This window comes from Pteropus medius, unplaced genomic scaffold (assembly GCF_902729225.1).
Source record: "Pteropus medius unplaced genomic scaffold, Ma_sr-lr_union100, whole genome shotgun sequence".
NCBI classification, from domain to species: domain Eukaryota; kingdom Metazoa; phylum Chordata; class Mammalia; order Chiroptera; family Pteropodidae; genus Pteropus; species Pteropus medius.
In genome coordinates this window covers 13,273,931-13,301,114 of record NW_024340692.1, presented here as the reverse complement: position 1 = coordinate 13,301,114, position 27,184 = coordinate 13,273,931, and the positions used below count along the sequence as shown (strand labels likewise).

General features: G+C 33.1%; 1 protein-coding gene and 1 pseudogene across 7 annotated transcripts in view; both read right to left on the bottom strand.

Moving 5' to 3' along the window:
- RFX3 (regulatory factor X3) overlaps positions 1-27,184 on the bottom strand; it is a 252,018-nt gene that overhangs the window by 166,292 nt on the left and 58,542 nt on the right. The gene's annotated exons all lie outside the window — the stretch shown is intronic.
- On the bottom strand, positions 11,048-11,166 carry LOC120599411 (uncharacterized; annotated as a pseudogene).

Here is a 27,184-nt window from a genome sequence, read left to right as displayed (position 1 = left end):
AGAGTTCTTGTTTGGTATAACCCATCTAATAATAAAAATTCTACCATATGTGAAAATAAAATATACTTTAGAATGATTAACTTTCTGATGAAATTTCAAGTATTAGTAACAATCCAAAAAAGAAAATTGTTGACACAGAAAAGATAACAAGGTGTGTGTCCTATAAATGTAAAATGACTGGCCAGGAAAATAGTACTTTCCATACTGTTCAGGGGAAAAAAAGAGTTCCCTCTTTTTTAGGAATGAGAGAAAGTTTAGATTTAAAGTACATCTTAAAGGTAAGGTAAGCTACAGGTAGATAGATGTAAAAGATGATGACTTTTGTGATGGACATTAATCACCTCCCCTCACATTTACTCCTCTTTTTCTTTTCCCAAAGCTAGACCTTTCATTTGGGGATAGAAACTTTCCAAAGAAGTTATCTCCACATTTTACTCCAGGGATAGAATACACAATTCAGCATACAACAATTAGGACTTTCCAACATCATGGCCAAAGTGATTAGTTCTGAGGTGAAAATAAGACCTACCCTGGTTGAACCAGAATAAATACCAAGGCTTTTATTAGAAATAAAAGACAAAAATTCTTTTTCTCAGTGAAGGTAAATGTGGAAACAATAAACCTTAGGTGGTACTAGAAGCCATGGCAGAACCAAGACAGGAGTATCAGAATGAAACAACGGAAAGCAGAAAAAAGAAATGGAAGTCACTGAGCCACTGAATCATTTCCAAAGTAGCCCTATCTTTGGACTTTTTAGTTAACATTAGCTAAAGTATTTTATTTGTGGCTTAAATTCATTTAAATATTTTTTTAAATTAGGTTTTTATTACTTCCAACAAAAATTGAAAAGGTAGGAACTTCATGCAAAGAAAAAGAGACTGGAATGCACAAAATGTCAATAAGATTTAAAGACTGGTTTTGGAATTTATAGCCAAATTTATTAATAAAGTAATTCTGGTGTTGGTGGGGTGAAAACAAATGAAATATTTGTTTTCAATCTCTATTCTTAATCTGCCACTATCCACTAGAAGTTAGGTCAAAGAACCATCAACTTCTGAATTTCAGCTCCAAAAAGATGAAGGAAATGTGAACAACACAAGTAGCCATTGCTCCACAAAGTTTCTATTATTCTTAAACTCTGTTCCAGGTCCCAAATAAATCAGAGCCTTGAGGATACAAATACAGAACTTCTAACAACCAGACTACAAAGCTACCAGATGGTAAAATTGTTAAATAGAAAGCTGCTATTAAAAGCAAAGTTTCCCAGTGTTAATGTGACTTATCATTTTAAATATTTTAGTTCAAAACTTTATAGAAAAGAAAAATTAAATACTGGTAAGAAAAAACTTAATTGGTCTCACCACTTTGGAATTCTGAGAACCACTGCAGATTCTAGTTAGATTCCTCTGATAAAAATATCTAAATAAATAAGAAAAAGGAGGCTGTCTTTGGTGATCTTCAGGTACAAAAACACTTCGATGTCATTTTGTCCAAATATTACTTGACTGAAAAAGTCTTTTTAAATATTCATAAGGATCTGTAAAACATTTTAGCAGAATAATATCTTCCCCAAAATGGAGACTATCTTATTTACTGAAAAACATAGTTGACTATCTTATTTTATGAAAAAAGAAAATATGTATTCTGGCTAATATAAAAAAAAATTATGAGAAATATTCATGCTCCTCAAGTCTGTGAATTTCTCATCCATAATTGGTTATCTCTAAAATTATATATATGTATACACACACACACGCACACATACATACACACACATACATATATACATATTCAGACAGACAGTGAATTCATCTTGAACTTTTCTCACAGAAAGGATATCAGTCCCCAACTAAAGATAAAAACTTTAAGATCAGAATTTAGAATTTCTTTTAAAAAGTAATATGTCTTAAGAAAATTTTGCATATCTTTTTTATAATTCCCCACTGCTTGGTAAAAACAAAGAAAACATGGCAGAATAAAAAGGTCAAAAACCATGTCATCACAAATAATATTCTATTTTTATAATATTACATATTTCTCCAATGAGCCTGTATTACTTTTATAATATAAAAAAGTAATTTTTTAAAATTTTTAAATAGACTCAGGCATGTAGAAAGACTGTCCGATTCCATATTTTTAAATGTATAAAACAGTCCTACCTTCCCTGTGCTATATCCTTCCACATGTAGGATAAATTTAATTGCTCCTTTTAGAATGGTGGTGGAATACTTAAAGCCACTTGACAATCTCATCACCACCATAATGACCACTGGATAGTTCAGCAGTTTAATTATAATGTGTTGAGGTTTGGCACATACATTTTATTCATTCTGTTTGGCGTTAGCTGAGCTTCTTGGATGTGTAAGTTGATGTTTTTTAAATATGAAAAATTTTCAACCATTATTTCTTAAATACTTTTTATGCCCCATTCACATGTTCTTCTCTGTGACTCCTATTACACATATGCTAGACCATTAGGTGTTGTTCCTTAAGTCCCTGAATCTTTGTTCATTTTTTTCAGACATTTTTTTCTAAGTTCTTCAAACTGAATAAATTTTATTGACACACTTCAAGTTCATGATTTTTCTACCATCTCCAATATGCTAAGCTCAACAAATTTTTAATTACAGTTATTATTATTTTCAGTTTTAGAATTTCCATTTGGCTCTTTTTATAGTTTCCACTTCTCTGCCAAGATTTCTTATCTGTCCAATTCATTAAGAACATACTAGTTGTTAGTTTTCTTCAAGTCCTTATATGACCATCCATATTTAAGCCTTTGTTGCTAAATCTAACATGTAGGCCATCTCAAGTTCTGTTCTATTGATTTTATTTTTTCCGAACTAGGGGTTACATTTTTCCTGGGATTTTTGTTTTTGTTTTTGTTTTTTTTTTGCCCCCGTGTCTACTAATTTTTTTTATCATGTATTAAACATCGTCATAATAAAATGTAACAGAGCATAGAGAACTTAGATTCTGATTTGGCTATGTTCCTCTGAAGAGTGATGTCTTTTGCTTTCAGGCAATATAATTACTGGCTGAATATCTTGCATTTGTTTATGTCTTGTTGGGATGATTTTCAGGAAAGCTCAAGGTATTTTGTGAGCTCCTTTAGTTTGACAGGATCAAATTTCTATCTTTGTCTTCCTTGTAGATTTTACTGAGGTCTAGTTTTAAACTTGTTATGGTAGGTCTACAGTAAGCCTTACTGTAGGACATATTAAGGTATGAACTTTTTGGTTCTCAGCTGGATGCTGAGGATGTTAATGATGTCCCTCTGCGCTGCCTGTGGCAGAACTTCAAAGTTTATCAAAATTCTTTAATATGTCTTTCCATTCTCAGATCTTCAGTAAACTCACAGAGTCTCATTTGGCAAATATGTTGTCCCTCTCTCAGCCAAGGACTCATGGGGAACCCACATTCAGAATTCTGGACCTCCGTTTCTGCACAGCTATTTTGTTTCTGGTGTCCTGCTCCAAATTCCAGCTGCTTCAACAGTCCTAAATTCTGCTCTCTGCCTTCTCAGTTCAGAGGTACCACTGTTTCTGTTTGGACTCCAGCTCCCAGTGACACTGTCAGGAAATCGTCTTTAAGCAGAGAGCCAGGGCACACACAGGGCTCTTCTTATAGGTTGCCTCCTACCAACAACACAGCTTTGTACAGCCTCTTGTCCAACGTCTGCGAATAGTTGCCTCATATATTTTTTTAAGTTTTACTATTGTTTATAGGAGGAGGGTTAGACCAGTAATAGTTACTCCATCAAGGCCAGTGGCAGAAGCACTTGTCCACATTAAACATTTATTTTTGTCTTGGTTTTTATTTCATATTTCTCTTTTTCATTCTCTTAATGTATATGTCTTCTTCTCTCCCTGACCTCAATTTGTATAATTTATGATCCTGTGTTAAACACACATATAGTGCTAAATAATTTTGATATTTTAGAACTTTAAGACTTTATAATGGTGACGGAATACTTTCAAAATATTGTCAATAGTTTTGTAGAATTTCTGAATTTAAAGCAATATATTTTAAATTCAATTTTAAAAGTCTTTCTTCCCATACTCACCTTACATTTTCCATGAATAATAGCATAGGCAAAATATCAACAGTACTCTATTACCAAACTGCCTAGATATTCCTTCCTTTGTTAAAGTACGTTTCCTTACTTTTTTATTTAAGTCACAATAAAAATAATTGAAAAAGAAAACCCTCAAATTATCAAATTGTTCTTATTTCCAAATTTCTGAAATTGGTCTGATTTCAACTTTCAGAAGTGTCTGAAAAGTCTTCTTAGCTATATCTAAAGACTGTGGAAACATCAGTCTGTTCCCCAGACAACAAGAGATTTAAATGAGAAATCAAAGTAAACATCACAAAGTTTTAAAAATTTAAAAAACATTTATACATAATGGATGGTCCCACAAAGGGAGCAGAGGGAGCAGATTTTTGTGAAGCCCTGGTTTCTCAATTTATTTAGATACCTGTTATGCTAACTCACATAAATGATTAAGAGATAGGGGCCGACTTATCCATTGGGCACATTGGGCACTCATGCAAATGATTAAGAGATAGAGCCCGTAATACTTTCAGAGGCCGAAAAAATGTTTTATTTTTTTTTAATCATAAGAATAACTAAAATTTTAGGTTAACAAAAATGTTTAACATTTCTCAATATAGTCTTCATACTAACACAGTCATAAAATATAAATATATTATAATCTGTAATTATAAAATTGTGTGTGTGTAGATAGGCATGAATTAGCGATTGTTTTCAGATTTGCTAGGAATCTTAGTCTCTCACCCAACTTGACGGCCTGATTCTAGGATGTGAGGCCTCCAGGCATTCTTCCCTTTAAATTTCCAGAGCTGCTATTTTCATCCTTAACCCATTTCCCTCCGATCTTTTTGGTTTGCTTGAACTGAATTCACTTGTAAAGTAATTGGATGATTCTGGGCAGATAATACTCAGGGTAGCTAGGTATCTGAATGGCCTTATTAAAGTTACCAGGTAGTAGAAGTTATCTTCATAACTGCTTCATAACTGCTTTATATTTGCTTTCTACAATAGAGACGTGGCCTTGGTGTCTCTTTCTATTTCAAAGCCCTCAATCTTTTTGGAGCAGCCCACAAAATCTCAAATTCCTGTCTAAGCAGCAGGTTCCAACCCACAGTCCATTTTCAGAGCCAAGATTATAATAATCACATTGAGAACTCACAAAATCTCAAACCTTAGGTGACTTAGGTTACTAGTGTCACAAACTTTTCCAGGTTCTCTTATTTATGACTCATGGCTGTTTGAGCAAGAGATTTTCTGTATTCAAAACATTACTGTCTTATAATAACGGAAATACTCTATGTTCAGAGTAAACATAATTTCAGCAAGAGAAAAAAAGCATTTAAGAGAATAAAATGTCTTCAATGACATTCAAAAGAAATTTTACAAGTAAATCTAACACTTAGGATAATAAAAGCAGAGTGCTCTGTATTAAAGCTTGGCATGAAAGATGGATAGCATGCTAGGAACTAACCATTGAATCAAGTTTAATTACTGTTGTATTCATTGGCAAAACACTTGACTTTTTTTAGTCTCAAATCCTCAAAAATAAAATAAGACATACAAACATATGTTCTGGCAATCTCCAGAATACTGTTAGCATCAAATGAACAACTGTGCCTCAAAAGCACTTGGTAAAATAAGTTTTTAAAGACTAAATAAATTTATATTATTATATTCTTATTATTCATCATAATGACATCAACATTCTTAAATCTCCTATGGCCTGTCCTTCAATTTTCATAACTGTACCAGTCACAAAGTCTGACTCATTCTTTTGAATTTTTAAGTATGTTTTATACATCAGACTTCGATGTATTTCATTTGGATTACAGATTACAAGCTAACAATGCATTAAACCACTCCTTTTCAGAAGAGTTAAAACACTACCTATTCCCTAACCTTTTCACAATCAAACAAGCAATTTGTTTATACTCTAGAACAAAATGCAGCACACTTATTCTGACAAGGGCAAAACAGTCGCTATTTTAGGCTTTGTGGGCCCAAAGAGTCTCTGCTGCAACTATTCAAATTTGCCATTGTAGAATGAAAACAGCCATAGAGCCATATAAACAAATAGGCATGGCTTTCCCAATAGAACATTATTTATAAAAACAGGCTACCAGCTGGATTTGGCCAAAGGCCGTAATTTACCAACTCTTGCTTTAAAACTGTGCTTCTCAGTCTTTATTGTACATACTAACCATATGGGGATCTTAATGCAGATTCTTGATTCGGTAAGTCTGGGTAGAGTCTGAGATTCTGAATTTTAAACAATCCCTCAGTTGAATGATTTTGACGCTGGTCAAAGGTTCATATTTTGAGTAGCAAGGTTCTGATAAGCTCCGCGAGAAGAGGGAACCTATCTAATTATTTACTGTGAAACTTCAGTGCCTAGAACTGTGTGTGAAACATAATAAAGCAATCAACAAATATTTAAGGACTAAACAAATAAAAAAAAAATAAGCTTTTAAAATAATGTCATGTTTTGGCTTGTAGCATTGTTGTGTGCCAGCACTTATAAGGCTCATTCCTTTTTATGTTCACCCTAGCATTTAAGCTTTTCAAATCTAGCTGTCTCATTAACATGGTAGATTTTGTAATAGATAGTACTCAATTAAATCACAGTCTTGGTTCATGTAGATAGTACAAAAGTTAGTTGTTACTGACAAATTAACCCCAAACTCTCTGTTGCATCTATAATGATCTTTTATTTCCTTAAGGATTCTATCCATGTTCCTTGTACTTCAAGGCCTTTGTACATACTACTTTCTCTGATAGAAACATCCTCCCCTAATCCTTTGAGTCTAAACATAAATGTCACCTATTCAGAAAGGGGTGCAGAGTAAGTGCCCTCATTCTCCCTATTTGCTTCAAATGGGTTTCTCTATCTCAGCCCTATGTGTCTTCTCAAAGCACTAATCACATTTTATAATTATTTACTTATATGCTGACTTTTTATGACTCCATTCCCCCTACTAGAATATTAGCTTCTCAAGGTCAAGAACTGCATTTGCCTCATTTATCACTGAATCCCTACAAATTCACAGTTTCTGACACACATAGGCATAAAAAAATATTTGTAGATTGAAAAAATAATTATTTATGTTCACAGAAAATTTCTTTCATTGTCCTATCTTTAAAATGCAGATGCCTCTTAAGGTAAAAAAGACTGTTTTTTATACAAGTGGGGCCATAGCAGCCAAATTTGTACTTTATGATGCTGCTCTGTCAATAATAGCTATTTAGATCAGGGGTAGATACCCGACCCAAGCTGGACCACATTCTCTTTCTTGGAATTTTTGTAACTGAGCTCTCTGTCTAGTCTGGACACTCTGATTGATTAACTAAGGACTAGTGGTAAACCACTATATTTAGTCATGTGCATCTGAAAGTAATTATAAAGAATGAAGAACATAAAAGAAGCAAACATAAAAGATGAGGAAAGTACTACCTAGGTTCCTAATGACTTTATTGATAGAGAATTCCAGTTTCTCAGGAGGTCAAACTGTTCTTTGGGATTTCAGGCATTATCTTAATATCTTTCCACAATTCTGTTTTTAAATAGATTGAAATGGGTTTCTGATACTTAAAAATCAACATGTTAAAAATAAGGCTGTATCTTTCTACTTAAATATTTATCTCTAATTTATAAAGACTATATAGAAGCAAAAATATACAAATAAAATATGTCAAAGTTGCAGCAAGGGAAAATGTCAAATTGAGGAATCAAGTTCTCAACAGGTAGTGCCTAGTAATCAAAGGTTTGAGTATTATTAAACAAATTATATCTACAGTAAAAGGGTAAATGCAGTCAAAAGATAAGAGCATTTATATGAAGCCTAACATACTCTAAAGCAAATAAAGACTTCTATAATTCTTCTAGGGAAAAGTTTGCTATCACTTGACCTTTAGTTCCAAAATTATTCAGAATACTACTTTCATATGAAGTGGCTGGTCCTTACTATACTTTTTAAAGTTAAAATCTAATAATTATTAGAATAAGCTGATTTAGATAAATATTTCTTTAACTCAAAATAAAGAGAGACAAAGTCTATGCAATACTTAGAGTAGAAATAAACTCAAGAAAGGAGAAAGGATAGGAAATTATCACACCCAACTGGAATCCTATTTCCCAGACATACAAGGAAGGAGATATAAAAAGCAATTATTGGGTGTAAGCCAATAAACTAAGAATCTTCTACAAGCTAATCACATCAAAATATTAATTAATTCTAGTCACCTCCACAGCCAACTATTCCTACTTAATTTTTAAAAAAATTATTGCTAATTGAGTAATTCATATTTTTGTTAGGAAGTTAAAATGAAAAAACAAAAATCCTAGCAGTTTTCTTTTATAGTACAATTCAAAATATCCATTATTTTCCAAGCAGCAAATGAAAATGTCAAAAACATTCTTGCTGTAGATATTTAGTTGTTTTCTGCCAAATTAATGAAAGGAAAATATTGCACTTTGAATTGGTTAATTACCATGAATCCTTCTGCAAAGGGCTCCTGCTTGCAAAATTAAGCCAACTCGAGTTGGCACAGGGCCCTAATATTCATGGAGACTAGACTATAGGCTCCACTGTACTCAAGAGACATTTAGTTTTTGGCATCCATTCATCGGCTTACAAATCATCAGTCCTAACCATTCTAGACACTCAACTGTCTGAAGTAAACAGGGCAGAAAGCACCTGCATTTAACACGGATATACCATATTTTGCTTCTTTGCAATTTTACAAGTTAGACTTAGAATACAAGATAAACAAGAATACTCTGATTTACATATCTTGTAGAAACTAGAACTATTTCAACAAAAGTGCTTTAGTAACTAAACTATTTCAAGGAAATCCTCTAGGAACAAGGCAACTTCAGAAAAGAAGGAATTTGGAGTTCTTTTTCTCAGTTCCAGGCCAAGCCGAGTGGAGCTTTGGCCTCTTACACACACTTGTAATCATAACTTGCCATTTCCTAGGATTCAAAATAGATAAGTGCTAATTTGCCTGTTTCCAAAACTGATAAAATAACCACAGCATTACTCAAAACTAACTGCATCTTTCCTTTTTCTTTTCTTCATGCCATTCCTTTCTAAACAGAAATTGCCTTTCTCCCTAAATAAAATGAAAGAGGGTCCTGAATCGAGATCGATAAATACTGATAGGCCCAGGAATACAAGCTGGCTTCTCTATGCTGGTTCTCCAGATGGCCCTCATGAGGCTCCAAGTGTGTCACCTCCTCATATAGACTCTTGCATCAAGGAACCAGACAAGCACAGAAGTCAATAGTTGATCCTAAAAAGGGTCATTCAAAACCAACTACAACATTAATCTACATTAACATCTAAGTATTATGGCAAATATAAAATTAGCAGGAAATTTCTTAGGATTAGCAAAATAACCCCTATAAATCCCAAATCAAAAACAGAAGACATTATACATTCAAGCTTTGAGAAGTTGACATAAAAAGTCTACATTTACCTTTAAATAAACTGAAGCTAACCTAAGATAACAACCAGTATGCTTAGAGTATCTAGAAACCATGAGGGAACCAACAAAAAACAAACAACAACAATAACAAAAAAAGAAGGTAGAAATAAATAGGGAACAAAGAACAGATAGGACAAAGAGAACAAATAGCAAGACAAAAGACTTAAAATGAACCATATTGACAATCAAAGTAAATGTATATGATCTAAATACTCCAATTAAAAGGCAGATATTATCAAACTCCTAAAAATGCAATACCCAACAATATGCTTCCTTTCAAGAAATGTATTTTAAATACAGACACAAATACGTTAAAAGAAAAAGAAAAAGAAAAAAGACACAGCATACTAAAACTAGTCTAAAGAAATCTAGAGTATCTATACTAATACCAGAAAAAGTTGATTTCAGAATAGAACTGGTACTAGGAATACAGAGGATAATTTCATTAAAATGGTTAATTAATCAAGAAGACATAAAAATCCTAAATGTTTAAGTACCTAATAACCAAGCTTCAAAATACACAAAGCAAAAACTTAAAAGAAATCCAAGGTATATAAGATTCCAACCATAAAACAAGTCTCAAATTTAAAAGGATTGAAGTTATACAAAGTATGCTCCTGATCACAACTAAATTAGAACACAATAACAGAAAGAGTCTGGAAAACTCCCAAATATCTTTGAACTAAATAAGATACTTCTAAATAACCAAAGAGTTAAAGAAGAAATCAAAAATGGAACTAAAAAGTATACTAAACTGAATGAAAATAAAAACATATCATATCAAAATTGAGGGATGCTGCTAAAGCAGCACTTACAGAAAAACTTATAGTACAAAAAACATTTATATTAGGAAAGAAGAAAAGTCTCAACTTAGTGGCCTCAGCTTCCACCCTAAGAAACCAGATAAAGAAGAGTAAATGAAGCCCAAAGTAAGCAGAGGAAGAAAATAATAAAGATCACTGCAGAATTCAATTATGCAGAAAACTGAAAATAGGTAAAAAAAATCAATGAAAGCAAAAATTCATTTTTTGAAATGGTCAATAAAATTGATAAACTTCTACACAGACAGGTCAGAAAAATGTTTTTAAAATATATAAACTAGTAATGTCAGGAATGAGTGTAACAACACCACTACAGAATCTACAGATAATATGAAAATATTATAACATTATGCCAATAAATTTTATAACTTAGAATAAATGCTTAATTCCTTCAAAGACTCAAATTATCAAAGCTCACTCAAGAAGAAATAGTTTAAATGAAACTTTATTAAAGAAATTGATGTGTAGTAAAACCTTCCCACAAAAAATACTCTAGGCTCAAAAGGCATCAAACATTTAATGAAGAAATAATCCTAACAATTTTCCCAAAAATTACAGCGTAAAAATACTTTCCAACTTATAAGGAATTTATACATATGTTTTTAGGTGAGGCAACCCTTAGTTGACTTCACAGATTGCAAGGACCTTGTCAGCTTACAATCCCTTATTTTTTTATTTTTTACGCCTACAGCACCTGGTCTTCCTAAGTGATCTTCCATCCAAGTACTAACCAGGACTGACCCTGCTTAGCTTCCGAGATCAGATGGGATCGGGCTTGTTCAGGGTAGCATGGCCACAGACCATAAAGAACTTATAGACATATCCTCATAAATGTAAATATAAAAATTCTAAAAAGTTGATTCCAACAATGTCCATAAAGAATACAACATCAAGACCAAGTGGGGTCAATCTCAGGATTTTGAAGCTATTTCAGGGTTTCATGCCTTGTTTAAATAGAATTAAATATTAAGAAATTAAAAAAGGAAAACCTTATGATTATCTAAGTAGGCACCAAAAGAGTATTTGACAAAATTTAATGTCCACTCCTGATAAAAGTTCTTAGCAAAGTAGCAATAAGAGGGAATTTCCTCAGCCTGATAAAAGTATCTTGAAAAATCTACAGTTAACATCATACTTGACAGTGAAAGACTGAATGCTTCTCCCCTATGATCAGGAACAAGACAGAAATGGCTGCTCTCATAGCTTCTATTCAACATTGTTCTCTGGAGGTTTTAGCCAGTCCAATCAGGCAAGAAAAAGAAAAAGTATCCAAATTTTAAAGAAAGAATTAAAACTTTATTCATAAACAACATGATCTTCTCCATAGAAAATCAGACAGAATCTATAAAATAGCTATAAGAACTAGTGAGTTTAACAAGGTTGTGGAATATAAGATCAATATTCAAAAATCAATCGTATATTTATTTACTAACAACAAGATTTTAAAAGTTGCCATTTACAATTGCATCAGTACATATGAAATACTAAGGGATAAACCTTACACTAGATGTGTAAGACTTGTACGCTGAAAACTACAAAACACTTCTGACAGAAATTAAAGACATAAATAAATAAGAGTCATTACTTGTTCATGGGTTATACAATTGTGTTAAAATATCAATTCTTCCCAAGTTGATCTAAAGATTTAATGCAATCCAAATCCACATTCGAATAGGCTTTTTCTTCATAGAAATTGACGAGCTTATTTTCAAACTTATATGAAAACTCAAAAGACATAGAATGCCCAAAAGAACTTTGAAAAGGAAGAAAAAAGATGATTAACAACACTATCAAATTTTAAGATTTATAATAATCGAGACAATAAGCTATTAAAGATAGACAAACACGCCAATAGAATGAAATAAAGAGTTCCAGAAATAACCCATATATAAATGGACAATGAGTTTTCAACAAAGATGTAAAGGCAATTCAATGGTGAAAAGGATAGTCTCAAATGAATACTGCTGGAACAACTGGATAGTTGTATCTGTAAAAAATGAACCTTGATCCATATCTCACACCATACACAGAAATTAACTCAAAATGGAATGCAGGGCACAAGTTAACAACTCAAACTTCTTTACACATATACTAGGATTGAACAAATAGATAAATGGATAGTGGGAGCTATGCTTCTCAGTGTTGGAGAGAGACATTACAGATAAGCAATGAACCACCTGGTATTGAAGGAGAGTCAGAGATATCAGTATGAATTCACATTTAACTTAATATAGATACGAACAGATAGATGTGGAAGTAATTATAGATGTGTGTATCCATGGGTTAGTACAGCTCTGCCTGCTGAGAGAACCTAGACATAGTGATACCACAGTAGCAGCAACCAGAATACCCAGTGCCTAAATTCTGGTTTCTAAATATCATCGCCCCACTAGGGATACTTTGAGATATGGCTGATTGTAGGGCTGGAGCCTTGCAAATATAAGATGAGCCTTAGGTATCTTGTGTCAGAAAACAAGGAAGTATTGGAAAAAAAGAAGGGAGCAAGTCCAAGGGACACAGGAGCCAACCGAAAGGGCCAGAGCTGGAATAAGTTCAGCAGCAAAATAAATAACATATTAGCTGATTATAACTTAAAGTATAAAAAAAAAAGACTCCATACTAATATAATAAATGAAGAAATAAATAAATGACAAAGAAGAGACAAATAATAAATACCAGTTATAATAATCATCTTACAGAATTGCAAGTAATTTATGTAGATACCCATCTCCGAAAGGAAGAGCATAATTCCTGCCCCTGCATCTCTGAAGCATGAGTTATATTTAGGGACTACTTTCAAAGAATAAAGTACGGAAAGGATAAAAATAATTAACTTTACAGTGTAGAAACTTGGCAAACATTACTGTGGGCAGGAGATCAAGATTAAGTATACCAGTGATAAAACGTTGATAGCATGTATGCACCCACCCCCAATATGTTGTGATAAAAAGGGTACCTCTTCTAAAATATTATCCCAGTCTAATCAAGAAAAAAACAACAGGGAAACTGAATTTGAGGGGCAATCTATGAAATATCTGACCAGTACTGCTCAAAACTGTGAAGGTCATTTAAAAAAAAAAAAAAAAGATTAAGAAACTATCAAGAATCAGAAAAGACTACGGAGACGGAGACATAAGGACTAAATGCAATGTGAAATCCTGGGGCAGAAAAACACAAGTGTAGTTAATAGCAATGTACAAAATGCTGGTTGCTTAGCTTTGACAAATCTACTATGGTTATATAAGATGTTAATAACTGTAGATACAAAATAGTCATGGAGATTTAGAGTATGGCACAGGGTATACAGTCAATATTATTGTAATGATTGTGTGTAGTGCCAGATGGGTGCAAGAGTAATTGGGGCGGGCGGGGGGGTGTTACTTCATAGATTGTATAAATGTCTAACTTTTTAAAATTTAAAATTAAAAAGTAAAAATTAAAAAAAGATGTTAATGAGAGGTGCACAAAAACTATCTGTACTAATTTAGCAACTTTTCTGTAAATTGCAAATGATTTCAAAGTAAAAAGTTTATTATAAAAGTGGATTATAGATTTACATGTAAAAAGGTAAAATTATATAGCTTCTTAAAACATATGAGAAAATATGTTGGGCCTTGAGTTAGGCAAAGATTTTTTTAGATGTGATGCCAACAACACATAAAAGGTAAAACTGATAAACTGAACTTCAACAAAATTTAAAATCTTCAGCTCTTCGAAATGAAAAGATGATCTGACTAGGAGAAAATATTTTCAAAGAATATACCCGATAAAGGGCTTGTATCCATAATGTACAAAGAGCTCTCAAAACTGAATAATAAAAAAGTAACCTGATTACAAATGGGCAAAAGATTTGAACAGATACCAGAGAAGAGATAAAGATGATTACCACATGAAAAGAGGCTCAAAATCATTAACCTTAGGGAGATCCAAATTAAACTGCACAGAGAAAATTTAAAGGGCTGACCATATCAAGTGTTGGTAAAGATGCAGAGGAACCGGAACTCTCATACAATGCTAGTGGGAATGTAAAATGGTGCAACCACTCTGAAAAATAGTCTGAAAATTTCTTAAACATATACCTACAATATGACACAACCATTCTACTCCTAGGTATTTTCTTCCCCAACGAAGAAAGCATATGCCTACACAAAGTCTTGTACATTAATAATCACAGACATCTTAATCATAATACTCAATAACTCGACATAACCCAATTTTCCATCAATAGGTAAATGGATAAACTAGTTGGCATATCCATATGGTGAAATACTACTCATCGATAAAAAGAAATGAACGATTGTTACATACAACAGTATGGATGAATCTCAAAGTAATTACACTGAGTGAAAGAAACCAGACAAAAATGAATACATACTACATGATTTCATTTATATAAAGTTCTAGAATGTAAATAAATTTATAGTGACAGAAACAGATGGGCAATTGCAGGGAGAGGTGAAAGAGAATATAAAGAGACACAGGAAGCTATTGGAGTGATAAATAGTGAGAATATAAAGAGACACAAGAAGCTGTTGGAGTGATAAATAGTATATTCACTATTTTTATTGCAGTGATGGTTTCACAGATATATACACATATCAAAATTATATACTTTTAAGTATGCGCAGCTTGTTGTATGTCAAATATACTTCAACAAAATTGTTTTGTTTTTTAACCAAGAATCACAAAACCTGGAAAATCTGAGAATACACTAAGCCTAGAAATTAAAAGCCTGAAAAATGGAATGATGGCTTTTGGCAAATAGTTAATGGCATAGCAAATGAAGGCCTGATTAGATTTGGTCTATGTGGCTTTAGGAAAGAACTAGTAGTCATTGAGTAGAAATTAAAAAGAAGCTGCATCAGCTACACAAAAAGAATATTCTGACAATTGGAGCTGTCCAAACACAGACTGCTTTATAAGGTAAAGCTCTCTCATGAAACAAAGAGTTTAAGCGGAAATTCAAATGCTCACCTATTAAGTGATATACCAGGAAAAATTCCCACAAGACAGGAGACAGTATTTCTTGATTTTTAAATGCACTCGTTGGAAAAACAGAACATGTAGTTTACACTTGGGGAGAAATTTATTTAATTATATTCCTCAAACCATAAAGCTACCAACATCAAACATTTTGAGTGGTTTGAGAGCGTATGAGCAAGGTTAATGAACGTACCTGTCGATCTTTAAATGAGATATCTTTCTTTCATATAGGGAAAGCAGTAAAGAAGACTTCAGAGATACACACAGTTTGTGTTTTTTTGTTTGTTTTTGGATATAGTAATTATAAAATTTGAGAGAAAAGAGCATTTATAATGTTTACTATGTAATTCTAAGTACTTAGAGGTCAATAACTAATAATAATAGCTATTATTTATTGAATATATAGGCCTAGAAATTCAAGCAAAACATTTTGAACACATTAACTTTGCAATACTGCAAGATAGCTATCATCTGCACTTTACAGATGAAAAATCTTAGGCTATGGGAAATTAAAGAGATCTTTAGATTTAGAGGATATGAAGTTATATCTGCCTGGCTCTAAATCCCAATGATATAAGATTTCCTACTAGTTCAATGAAGAAATAGAGGCCATATGATGATCACTACAGGCAGTCTCTTTTTTTCCCTCTCCAAATATTCCTACAATTCTGCCTAATTTATTTTTCAAAAATACAAATTTTCTCATGTTATTTATCCAGCTTCATTTTCTTTAGTGCCTTGTAACTCCTTACAAGTAAAGTCTAAACTTGTTAACACAGTAAATGAAAGATTTCCACTTTTCCAGCATCGTTTCCAATTATTTTTCCTGTATATTCAAGAAATACTAAAATACTGGCAAGTCTTTTAAAAATGTAATGCATTTGTACTTGCTGTTCTCAATTTTCTGCATGCCCTTCCTCTTATTTTTGGCCTGATGAAGTAACTTTTATCTTTCCAGATTCAGTTTAAATAATGTCTCCTCTGTTGAACACCTCTCTAACATTCCAACAACAATTACATATACCTTCATTTACATGTACATACCTCTATTCATACTAATAATTATTTCTGAACTTGGTTCCTACCAAAAAAAAAAAAAAAACTCAGAACAGTCATTCATTTCTGTATCACTAGTGCCTAAGCCCAATGCCTAATATGTGAGAAAGGTTATAAATATTTGACTGAATGGTGGATGAATAAACAATTAAAGGGATATACTAACCAGGGTCTGAAATTAAACAATAAGGAACACTTAAGAATTTTCCTTTTTTTTTTTAGTATATAAAAGACATTGTACTGTGCCGATGACAGAGATATACTAGTCGCCACAATTATAATAAATGCTACACCTTGTTAACTCTACATGATTTCATCCTAAATTATGTCTTAATTGAAGCAACTATTGTTATCTAGCCTACTTAATTGTGCAGTTCTATTAAAACAGTTTGTTTAATCAAAAGTAAGGGTGATATATAATTTAATGTAAAAAATAATTCTAGAGACTATAAAATGGTAAGAAACCAGGAGATCTGTGAACTATTCTGATTACTTGTCAAGAAGAAGAAAGCCAGAGGAATAACCTTTCAGTGATCTTCTCCCCAAAACAAGACTATTCACAGACATTACTGTTTTAAGATGTAACCTTGTTTAGTACTCTCTTACTGCAGATGTTAGACATCAAAAAAAACTCCCATCATTTAAAATTTCAGGCTCCTTTCCTGTATGATTTTAAATGAAATTACTTTTGCGCCTGGCCAATATATGTTTGATTAGGTTCCTAAAATCAATCTTACAATATAACTGGGATAACTTATGGTACAGTTTGGTTTGGGAGACTTGTTTTATTTCTTATTCTCTTGCCCAGAGCTGACATGGAAATAATTTGGGTTCCTGTTGTATACTGCTCTTTTATGTTAAAATCAAGCTAGAATTAATTCTTTTTAAAAATGCAAAATAAGATAGAACTAAAAAAAAAAAATGTCAAGAAACTTTGAGAACCACTTTCAGCTAATGGAAATTTTATTTTAATTACATAAGAAATGTTCTAAAGTAATCTTCTGGGTGAAAACAAAGTATTATTTGTTGAGGAAAATGCCTTCCCTAAAAAAAAATGTTCACATGTTCAGAAGCCCTTAGTCTGTGAAACTAATGTCTTATACATGTAGGTTAAAAAAGAAAAAAAATCCACACCTTGGTTATTTTATTCTAAAATGCTGCCTCATAATAGCAATAACATTTTGATTTACACTAGAAAAGGTTCCTTTCTGAAGAACAAAAATGTATTTTTAAAAACATAAGAAAAAAACTGAGGTGCTCTGTAAAGTACTCAGTCTACAGCAGTGGACTTTAAAAGGACAAAAGAAAAAGCCATTTCAAACCACATTAAGTGTAATCATCTTTTTTCTTTCTGAAACATGATAGTAAAATGGGAATGAGAACTGAATGATTTCAGAGACCAACAATAGAAAGTTTGGGACTGCAAAATGAAAAGACAAAAAACTTTAAAAAACCTTTGGGCTAAGATGTCCATTAAACAAAAGGTGACTATTTTCCAAAAGCTGTGTAATTTTTCTCAGATTAGCCTGGGAACACAGGATATGCAATTTGTTTTGATTTTTCCCATACTATCTTGAACTTCACTCCTGCATTTCCTTTTATAAATAAACTGGTCGACATAAGGAGGTAACTGATTGTTTAACATCACATTATGATCTTTCAGGGGAAACACTTCAGCTCATTCAAGTTCTGGCTCCTCTCAACATTTCTTGTCTCCTATATGAGAAGATGATAGTCCATAAAAGGAAAGGACACCATGTGTGAATTAAGTAAAAAGGGTTCATAAGAGAACTGGAATCTAATTACATAAACACACTTCCCCACAGGTGGATATAAATTCAAAACTCTCTGAAATCTCGCCTTTAAAGGCTAGCAGTGCTTTTTTAATTATGCTAAAAGTCCCTTGTCAGCTTGATCTCCCATGAACAATTTTAATCAGGCAAGCCTAATACACTCTGTCTCGCAGACAACTTAACAGAGCTCTCAACTATGAGCAAATGGGAAAAGAAGGAACCACAAGCATTTTTATTAAAAGGAAAAAATGGCCAGCCTAGAGATTTGGCCAGCAATAAAGTAAGATTAAATCATGTTTTTTCCTCACTTAGTCTACTTAACTTCAAGAACTACAGACATATAATTAATTTGCTCTTGAGATTTACTCTGTAAATATAAACACACCATTTAAAAAATACTACATCCTTACAATTCACAGTGGTTTTGTAATTCTCCTTTCCTATTCACAAACAGACTAATACACTAACAACCAGTTTGCCAGAATTTAAACATAACCCAAAATTTAATTCTTCCCAAAAAAAGGAGAGTCAAAAATCACTCTCTTTAGTCTATTGGAATCCTGACAAGTTCAAAGTGAATGTGAAATAATTAAAAGGACCAAGTAACTCCATCTCTACCTTTCAGCCAATCCCCAAGCCCACTTGTTACATCAGCTATCTCTAGGAGTCCTCAGTCCATTCTGTGGTCCTTTCAATACAGCAGCCTATATAATACATAACCCTCAGTTTTCAACTGCTACCATCCTTTCTCTTAATCAGTTCAACCCAGAAACTCCAAAAAAGTACTAATGGTTGTCCCAGGCCCTAAGAGGCTGCACCCATGCTACACTTAATGCCCCAAACTGCTTTGAAATTAAAAATTCAAATTTTTAAACTCTAGTCTGAGTTTACCTCCAATTAGTTGCTGTGTGGTTTACAGCAAATTCTTGACCCCCTCTGTGCCTCATTTCCTTCATCTGTAATACTGTAACTAATAATACCCTTTTCAAAGAGCTGATGCAAGAATTAAATGATATAATATACCTAAACTAAGCACACTGTGGGCACTTAATTCATTTACGTTTCCTTCCATCATGACCCAGATCAGTGTTTCAAGGCTCTCAGTCACAGGCTTTATTACTTCCACTGAACCCTCAAGAAGAAGCTCAGCTTCTCACATTCTCCCTGGCGATCTTTGCCAGCTTCAGGGCTCATCAACGATCCACACCAGAACCTTTATTATTTCCCCTATTCTACACTCAGTTCCATCCCTCTTGAGGTTTTCCAACTATTTTCGACCTAGGGCTCCCTGGGCATCTCTGCTTCACTGTTTTTCTGTGCACTGGGTCGCATTTGCTTATTCATTGGCGCTCTCTTCACTTACCTTTGCTTCAGTTTTTACCTGCCCAGTTCTTTTCCTCATTAGTGCTGTGCTTCTTACTAATTGCAATCGCACACTATCAGTTTAATTTGTTGCCTTTCTATTGACATCGATTTAAAAAACTATAAACTAAGAGATAGAAAAATTAAAATAGATTAGAATAAATAGTGATGACTATAGCCTGGGGCAAGGAGTGGTGGTGGGGAACATTTGTCTAATTCTCAGAAAACGATGTTGTTTTATACAATCAACATACATTTATGCATTCACCTATCAGATGCTGTGATTATTCTAACCTAGTTGCTTGATGAACTGTAAAAATTCAACTTGCTTAATTGAAATGGTTGATACTGAAGAGTAAAATAGAATATGTGCATAGGAAGGCAGGACAAAAAAAAAAATGAGGTAAGTCTTCAAGAAATGTTCATCAGTACTACTAATTTTGCAAACACATACAAATACCTTTAACCCACCCCCAAAAGAGTTGTCTGATCTATTTGCAAATATTCCAAATTAAGAAAATCTCAGTTTTAGAGTTAGAAAAGCCAGATTTCGAAGAGAGAATATTCTTCTGAAATGACATAAATTAGTTAGGACCACCGTCCAGTTATTTTAACTATACTCGATGGTCATTTTCTTTCTTTTAACTTTTTTTCACTTTCCCTTAATATTCTCTCCCAGTTCTCTGTTGGCTACACAAATTTAAAATGATTAGTGATGTAAAAGGAAGTATTATTCTGTACATAAATATAAATGTCTTATCTTTCATACACTTCATGCTTACTAATTTTCCTAATGGAGTATAAAATCTTTCCAATATCCCAGGGTTAATCCTAACCTGCTTCAAATTACCATGTTTTGAAGTTTTGCCTCAGATTCTGGTCAAGGATATCAAAAATTTATATCAAATAAAGTGCATCAAGGACAGAGTTTCTTTTTTTAAGTAACAGAAAAGAGAAATAAAATATTTCTTAGAATTTTATCTTAAAAATTCTCAGAATCATTCTATTCAAATCACTCAGGCAAATTTTATATTCTAGCAATATTAACAAATAAATTATTGCAATGACCTAATTTAACACTACCTGAAACAAGTGTTAAAACCTTTTGGCTTAAAATTTGGTTTTTAGAAAGATGCTATTACATCTGACACCCAGATCTTGGTTTCTAATACCATTTTCCAGTAAAAGGAGAAATGTCTAAGAGTGGAGCAGGAAATATAAAAGCGAATCTGATACATCCTATAGTGACAGAAACTACTCAAAAAGAAAAAACACACACACACACACACACACACACACACACACAGTGATGAGTATGTGTCAAAGAGATACAGAAGCTAATTAAAAAGATCCAAATGGACAAAGTTAGAATAATTTGAGCAATAAAATAGTATTGGATTATAATCCAAGAGATAAAATAAATATCCATTGATCTATACTTACATACTTAAATGTCTGACTATAGAAATAAATGGGAGAAGAGAAACAAATCTCTCATGTAGAAGTATTCCAAATAATTAATGAAGATATTCCATCCTCAAGGAGGTAAAACATAATTCCCCACTCCTTCAGCATAGGCTGCACAGAGTGATTTCCCCGCAAAGAGCACAGTCTGGAAAGGGGGGATAAAGAATAAATTTATAGTGATGAAACCTGTTAATAATAGGGAAAACTGGGTGTGAGCTATATGGGAACTCCATACTATCTTCTCAAGCTTTCTGTCAATCTCTACCTATTTTAAAATAAAAATGTGTATATATTTTTTAAGTTTTTTAAAATTTCCTATTGCCCTTGGCTTTCTGAAGTATGCTATTCAGCTTACCTATAGAAATTCTAGTCAATTTTAGATCACTTCAAGTGTACAATTATTCACAACACTCTTAAATCTAAAGGTCGCCTGTTCTACACTAAAATGGAAAGAGAGGCATAGTCCTGCATTTGAGTTCTGCTCTACATGCAACTATCCACGTGACCAAAACAACCAATTTCCACATCTATAAAATGAGGCAAGCCTGCTTGAAAGATTTTCTTTTACCTCTATAAGGAGAGGCTAATGTGATAGCCTGTCTGAATTCTAATCACTGAGTGTCTCATCTACACCCGCTCAAGCTTTCTCTGGCTTGGCCCATTTAAATGTCAACTCGGTGACAGACCTGGCTGTTTCCACTTTGCTTTTTTATAGACTTGATGCTCCAATGGCATTTTTTTTAATCACTACATGTTAACTCTATCTCTGGAAGAATAACCAAAAATTTGATATAAAAATTGCCCTTATGTAGGAGAACAGGAGACTAGAGTAGGAAGGAGACATGATTTGAACTGTAAATAATCTTGGGCTATCTAAATTATTTTTTACTATGTATATCCATTAGCTATTTAAAAATTTATTGCAAAAGCAACAAGAAACCCATTATTACTCAGGGATTACTATAGTTTTCTTATTTCTACCTTTGTATCTGCTATCTGCGTGTTATAGCACCATAGTAAAAAGTAAGAAGCATGGCTTTAGGAGATTAGTCTAAAATGATTTCAATCAAATTCTTTTGCACCAAATCAGCCATTTTAAAATAGCAAAGCAGTCTTGGAATCAAAAGTGACTTGAGATGGAACCCAGGCCTGTCTATTTACTAGTTATTTAACCTACCTAAACCTGAGCTTTCTCATCTGTAAAACTGGAATAACAATAACCACACTTCACAGGGCTGTTGGAAAGATTAAATAAAAATATACATGAAGTCCTTAGCACAGTACCTGGTCCATTTATTACTGTCATTATCAGTATAAATGGAAGTCTGTGGGAAGGTTTGATTTTTCACTCAGATGAGTCTTCTACTCAGCTATGGATCCAGAAGCAAATTCAAAATTTTATCACTCCTAAAATGGAACTGGTTTTCAGTTATTATTATTTAGTTCCCTAAAGAAAAAGCATTAAATAATGAGAATAAACAGCATTTCCTTCTGTAGAGAAACATCTCAAATCATAAGAAACATGTAGGTATCATACACTATTGGTAATATATTTAGAATTGAATAATTCTTATGGACCATAAAAGCAACGGAGTATTCAAGGACAATATCATAAAATTTGAATAAATATACTGAATGCTACAGTTGAAGTTTTCTTTGGGATTTTTCTAGAAGACTGCGTAAGTTTAAAATTTTAGGTTATATATGCATCTTGGCCTTTTGCCTCACTTTGCTGCAAAAGGGCATGTCGTATTTTACCTTCACATAGATTTTTCAGACTAGTGATAACATATGCGAATAGCTTTAATAAAAATACAGGTAAGAGGAATGCATGTAAATATCTTAGGTACTCAATAAATATTTGCTGAGTAGACTTTGTGGCCATAAATATGTGAATAAATAATGTTACCAATGAATGTTCCTTCCTTTGAGTTATTAGAAATATTCCTTTCCTGTCTCCAAAAAGTAGTTAAACAACATATTTTACCCTGATTTCTATTTTATCATGGGTTTTAAATTAAAGCACTTCAAAAACTAAAGGTATATTTCCACTCACAGGATCTGCTGTGTATTTGCATGAATTCACAAACACACACATACATATATGTGTGTGTACACACACACACACACACACACACACAGGCAACACTCAAGAGCAGAAATAAATGTGTATTTCTATGTACCTGAAAGTAACTTTATGAAAGTACTACCTTATCAAAAGATATATTTGAGAATTTTTTATTCTTTCAAATATTTTGCTTTAAGGTTTTGATACAAGATACTTTTTGATAAAAGATACAAGATACCTTAAAATCACTTCTTGCTTTTGAGATTAAAAAAGAGAAACAGCTCATGTATATCTGATTTAAAACTGCATCTAGCAACCTTGTGGCTACTAGGAAGCCGAAAAGCACTTAGTCATTGTTAATTTTTAGGCTGTGCCTGTCAGGGAATGCTCCAAAACAACTAGGAAGAAGAATGGAAATTTGAAACTACAATGATAAAAATCTTAAAGAACTATCTATTCCAAACAGTTAGACTAGGAACCAGTTAAGAAAATCCATTCCATTACTAGACCACCTGGTCCAATAATGGCCACTGTTGACTATTTTCTTCTCAAATCTTCCATTTTATGTAACACTTAACAGTTTGTAAATCGTTCACATGTATGTCAAATCATCTATTCCTGACAAAACCTGAAAGCAAAAAGTTGTGCAGTTAAATCAGAGACAGAAAAATAACACATGATTTGTATAAGGCCACTAAGCCAGGAAGTAACAAAACTGGGATTCATACCCAAGTCTTCTGCCCCTAAATACAGTACTATCTCAACCTTCTGCCAGCTGATCCCCACAGCTGAATTCCATTCTCGCAGACAGGTCCCATTTCTTGCAGCACAATGTGCCCAGTCCACTTGGCTGCAACCTTTCCTCAGGCAGCTTACCACATCCTCTCTAGCCTCACACCAGTCAACTCACCACACTGTAGTCAGAGACATCTTTCCAAATTTAAATCAAATTGTCTTCTAAGTAAGACCAAAAAATGCTTTTCACTGTTTCCAGATACAGAATAAACTTCTAACTATGGTCTTCAAAGGCTGAGTGGCCTGACTGCTTACTCCTTTTCAGATCTGGAGGGTATTCTCTGTGCACCAGACAGGCTCCTGAACTTTATAATCATCATGCTCAGTAATCCTGGTCCCCTCTCACCTCCCCTTTTCACCTAGTTTTTGCACACTCTTTCTCACCTCAAGCCTCATTTCCTCAAGCCAGCCTTTCCCTCACTATCCAAATCATGTGTCCCTACTGTATACTTTTAGGTGCCATGTACCTTTACTTCACTACAATTATCATAGTTGCAATTTACATTTACTCACATACTCATTTGGTTAATGTCTGACTTTTCCACCAGACTATCAGTGCCACAAGAATAAAGATGAGGTCATTTTTTCTGTTTTTAATCCCATTGCCTGGTACAATTTCTAGCCCCATAGCAGATACCCTATACCTTCTTTTAAAAGCTGAACGAATAACAGAACTGGGCCAATATCCCTTGCAGTCTTTAAATATTTGAAAATAACTGTTATTCTGATGATTGCTCACTTTGTACACATATACACAAAAGTTAAGTTTTATTAAGGAAACCACTTTGATTCTTTGAAATATTCCTTTTACAACAAAGTTCCCAGACCCTTCTTAAAACCTAAAAGCCATAAATTAACACAATGATAATTTCTCATCCGTACAGAGACTACACCATCTCTGCTTCAAGCGCAGCACTTGTATTAAAAAAAAAATCTACATCTAGGACATGACAGTGACAGTTATATCTCAAATTCTCAGGCCTTCATATGAATTGCTCTTAAAATACATCTACTTTATTCTCAACTAGCGTGATAATTTGACAAACCTACATGTAGAATTTTATATTAATCACTATTATAGACCATTTCAGATTCAACCAATCATTTCAGATGGCTAAGCTTTTCTTCAATCCTGATCCCCTCATCCAAACTATTTTGTTCTCAGTTTTATGTGATATGCAAATGTGATGGGCATGTTTCATCCAAGTTAGTGATACAAATGATTAATAGAACAGAATAAAAGAGCCATGTCATGTCACTAGAAATACCTCTCTCCAAGCTGACATCAATCCATTCGTTAAATTTTTTCAACCATCTATGAATATGCCTGTTCTCATAAAACAGCCCCTAACTTGACTATCTATTTCACAAACATATCATGAGACGGTCTGTCCAAAATCTTGCCAAAATCAACTTACTCCACCTAAATGATAAAAAAATTATACAAGTTTAATATGACACATTCCTAGTGAACCCATGTGGTCTCTGGAGGACCATTTCTTTTCTAGTAAATCTTCACAAACCATTTGTCTAATGATCAATTAAAAGAGACATGAAACCCACTAATCTTACAGTTGCAGAATTATACTTTTACCCCTCTTTTTTGAAAATAAAAATAATATCTGCATGATCTTTACTCTTTTGGCATCTCTGATACTGACCATAATTGCTCAAAGATCACCAAACCACTCATTTCTGTAAGTCATTTAATTCTAGGGCATTAACTAGGCAAGAGCATCAAAGTCCTTTCTCATCACTGCCTCACCTTCCTTGGACTTTAATCTCTTGATACCATCATTAGTCTCCTAACTGAATTTGAATATTGTTTTCTTTTGAAATTGAAACCAACACAGTATTTCCAAAGCTCTGCCTTCACTCTTAACATCTAGTATTACACAATCTGTCCCAAAGAATAGTTTATCCTTTTTCTTGTTTTTCTTCATGATCTGAACATAGTATGTTAGTCTTTAGCTACTTTACAAGCTTCAATTCATTTTAGGATTCAGAATCCTGCATGCTACCCTCTTTTATACTACTTTTGCATTTGTGTTCCAACCTTCTCTTGTGTATGAGAATTGTTTGTGCTTTCATTGTCAGTATTTCTCTTTAAAGAAGCTACACACATTTAATTCTTTCGATTAGTGTTCTATTGCTTGCCAAATATATGCAATTCACCAAACTAGAGCAAAGGAAACAAAGATACCTCTAAGGTCTGATCCCTGCCTTCAAAGAATTCACAGGGAAAAAGAGACGTTTAGGCAGAAATATGGGCTTCTATCTTATCAAGATAAAAGTAAGTGCTATGTGAGCAGAGTATAGTAGCTCAAGTATGAAATAGCTGCGAAAATCTTCATCAAGGAAATAACATCTGAGTTGACTCTCAAGGAGTAGCAATCATTAAAAGATAAGAAGTATGTGTAAACACATGGCAATATAAAAAGTACACTATTTTCATATAAGAGAGATTAACCTCACGTAGTTGGGATTTAAATTGCATAGAGGGCAAGATATAGCCTGAAAATACAGAGTCAGATATAAAAATGCTTGGTAATCTAGGTGTTCAACACATAGGTTTAAATAAAATGAAGCAAATGCTCTCTACAGAATACTATGCTGCAGTTAGAAGAAATCAAGATACCCGATAACATAGACAGATGTTTAATACACTGCTGATGGGAAACTAAATGTCTACAGCATAATACCAGTAGTGCACAATTAAAACATAGGCACATCCAGTGTTTGTGTGGACACAAAATAAATCTACATGTTTTAAAGGAACGCGTACAAATAAAAGGATTCCAATAAAAAATATGATGTTATATGGAGAGGGAATGTAATGAGAATGGGAAATGGGAACAAAGGAATTTTTTTAAGTGGGTATGCATCTATTTGACATCTAAAAACAAAAAACATAGTTTTCCTATGTCAGAAGTTTTAGAATCTGGGAATGGCAAAATCTAATGTGGCTTTTAGAAAGGAAGTTTGACTCAACGTGAAGTATACAGCCTCATAGCTATAGTTTCTTCTGGAGTCAAAGAGGATGGGTTTATCATCCTTTTTCTACATATGCTGAGTAGATCTTTATCATCATGTAAAAAATGAATAAACTGCCAATAAGCAAAGATAGATGTAGAACTTTTGGTTATACATTAAATTAAAGACTAGGTTAGATAGGGAATCAATTGCTACAAATAAAAGCAGTATCTGAAAACTCAAATTTGACTATCTCCCAAGAATATTATTGAAAACATCCCTGCACTGAGGTACGTGCTGGGTTAAATAAATACTAAGGTTT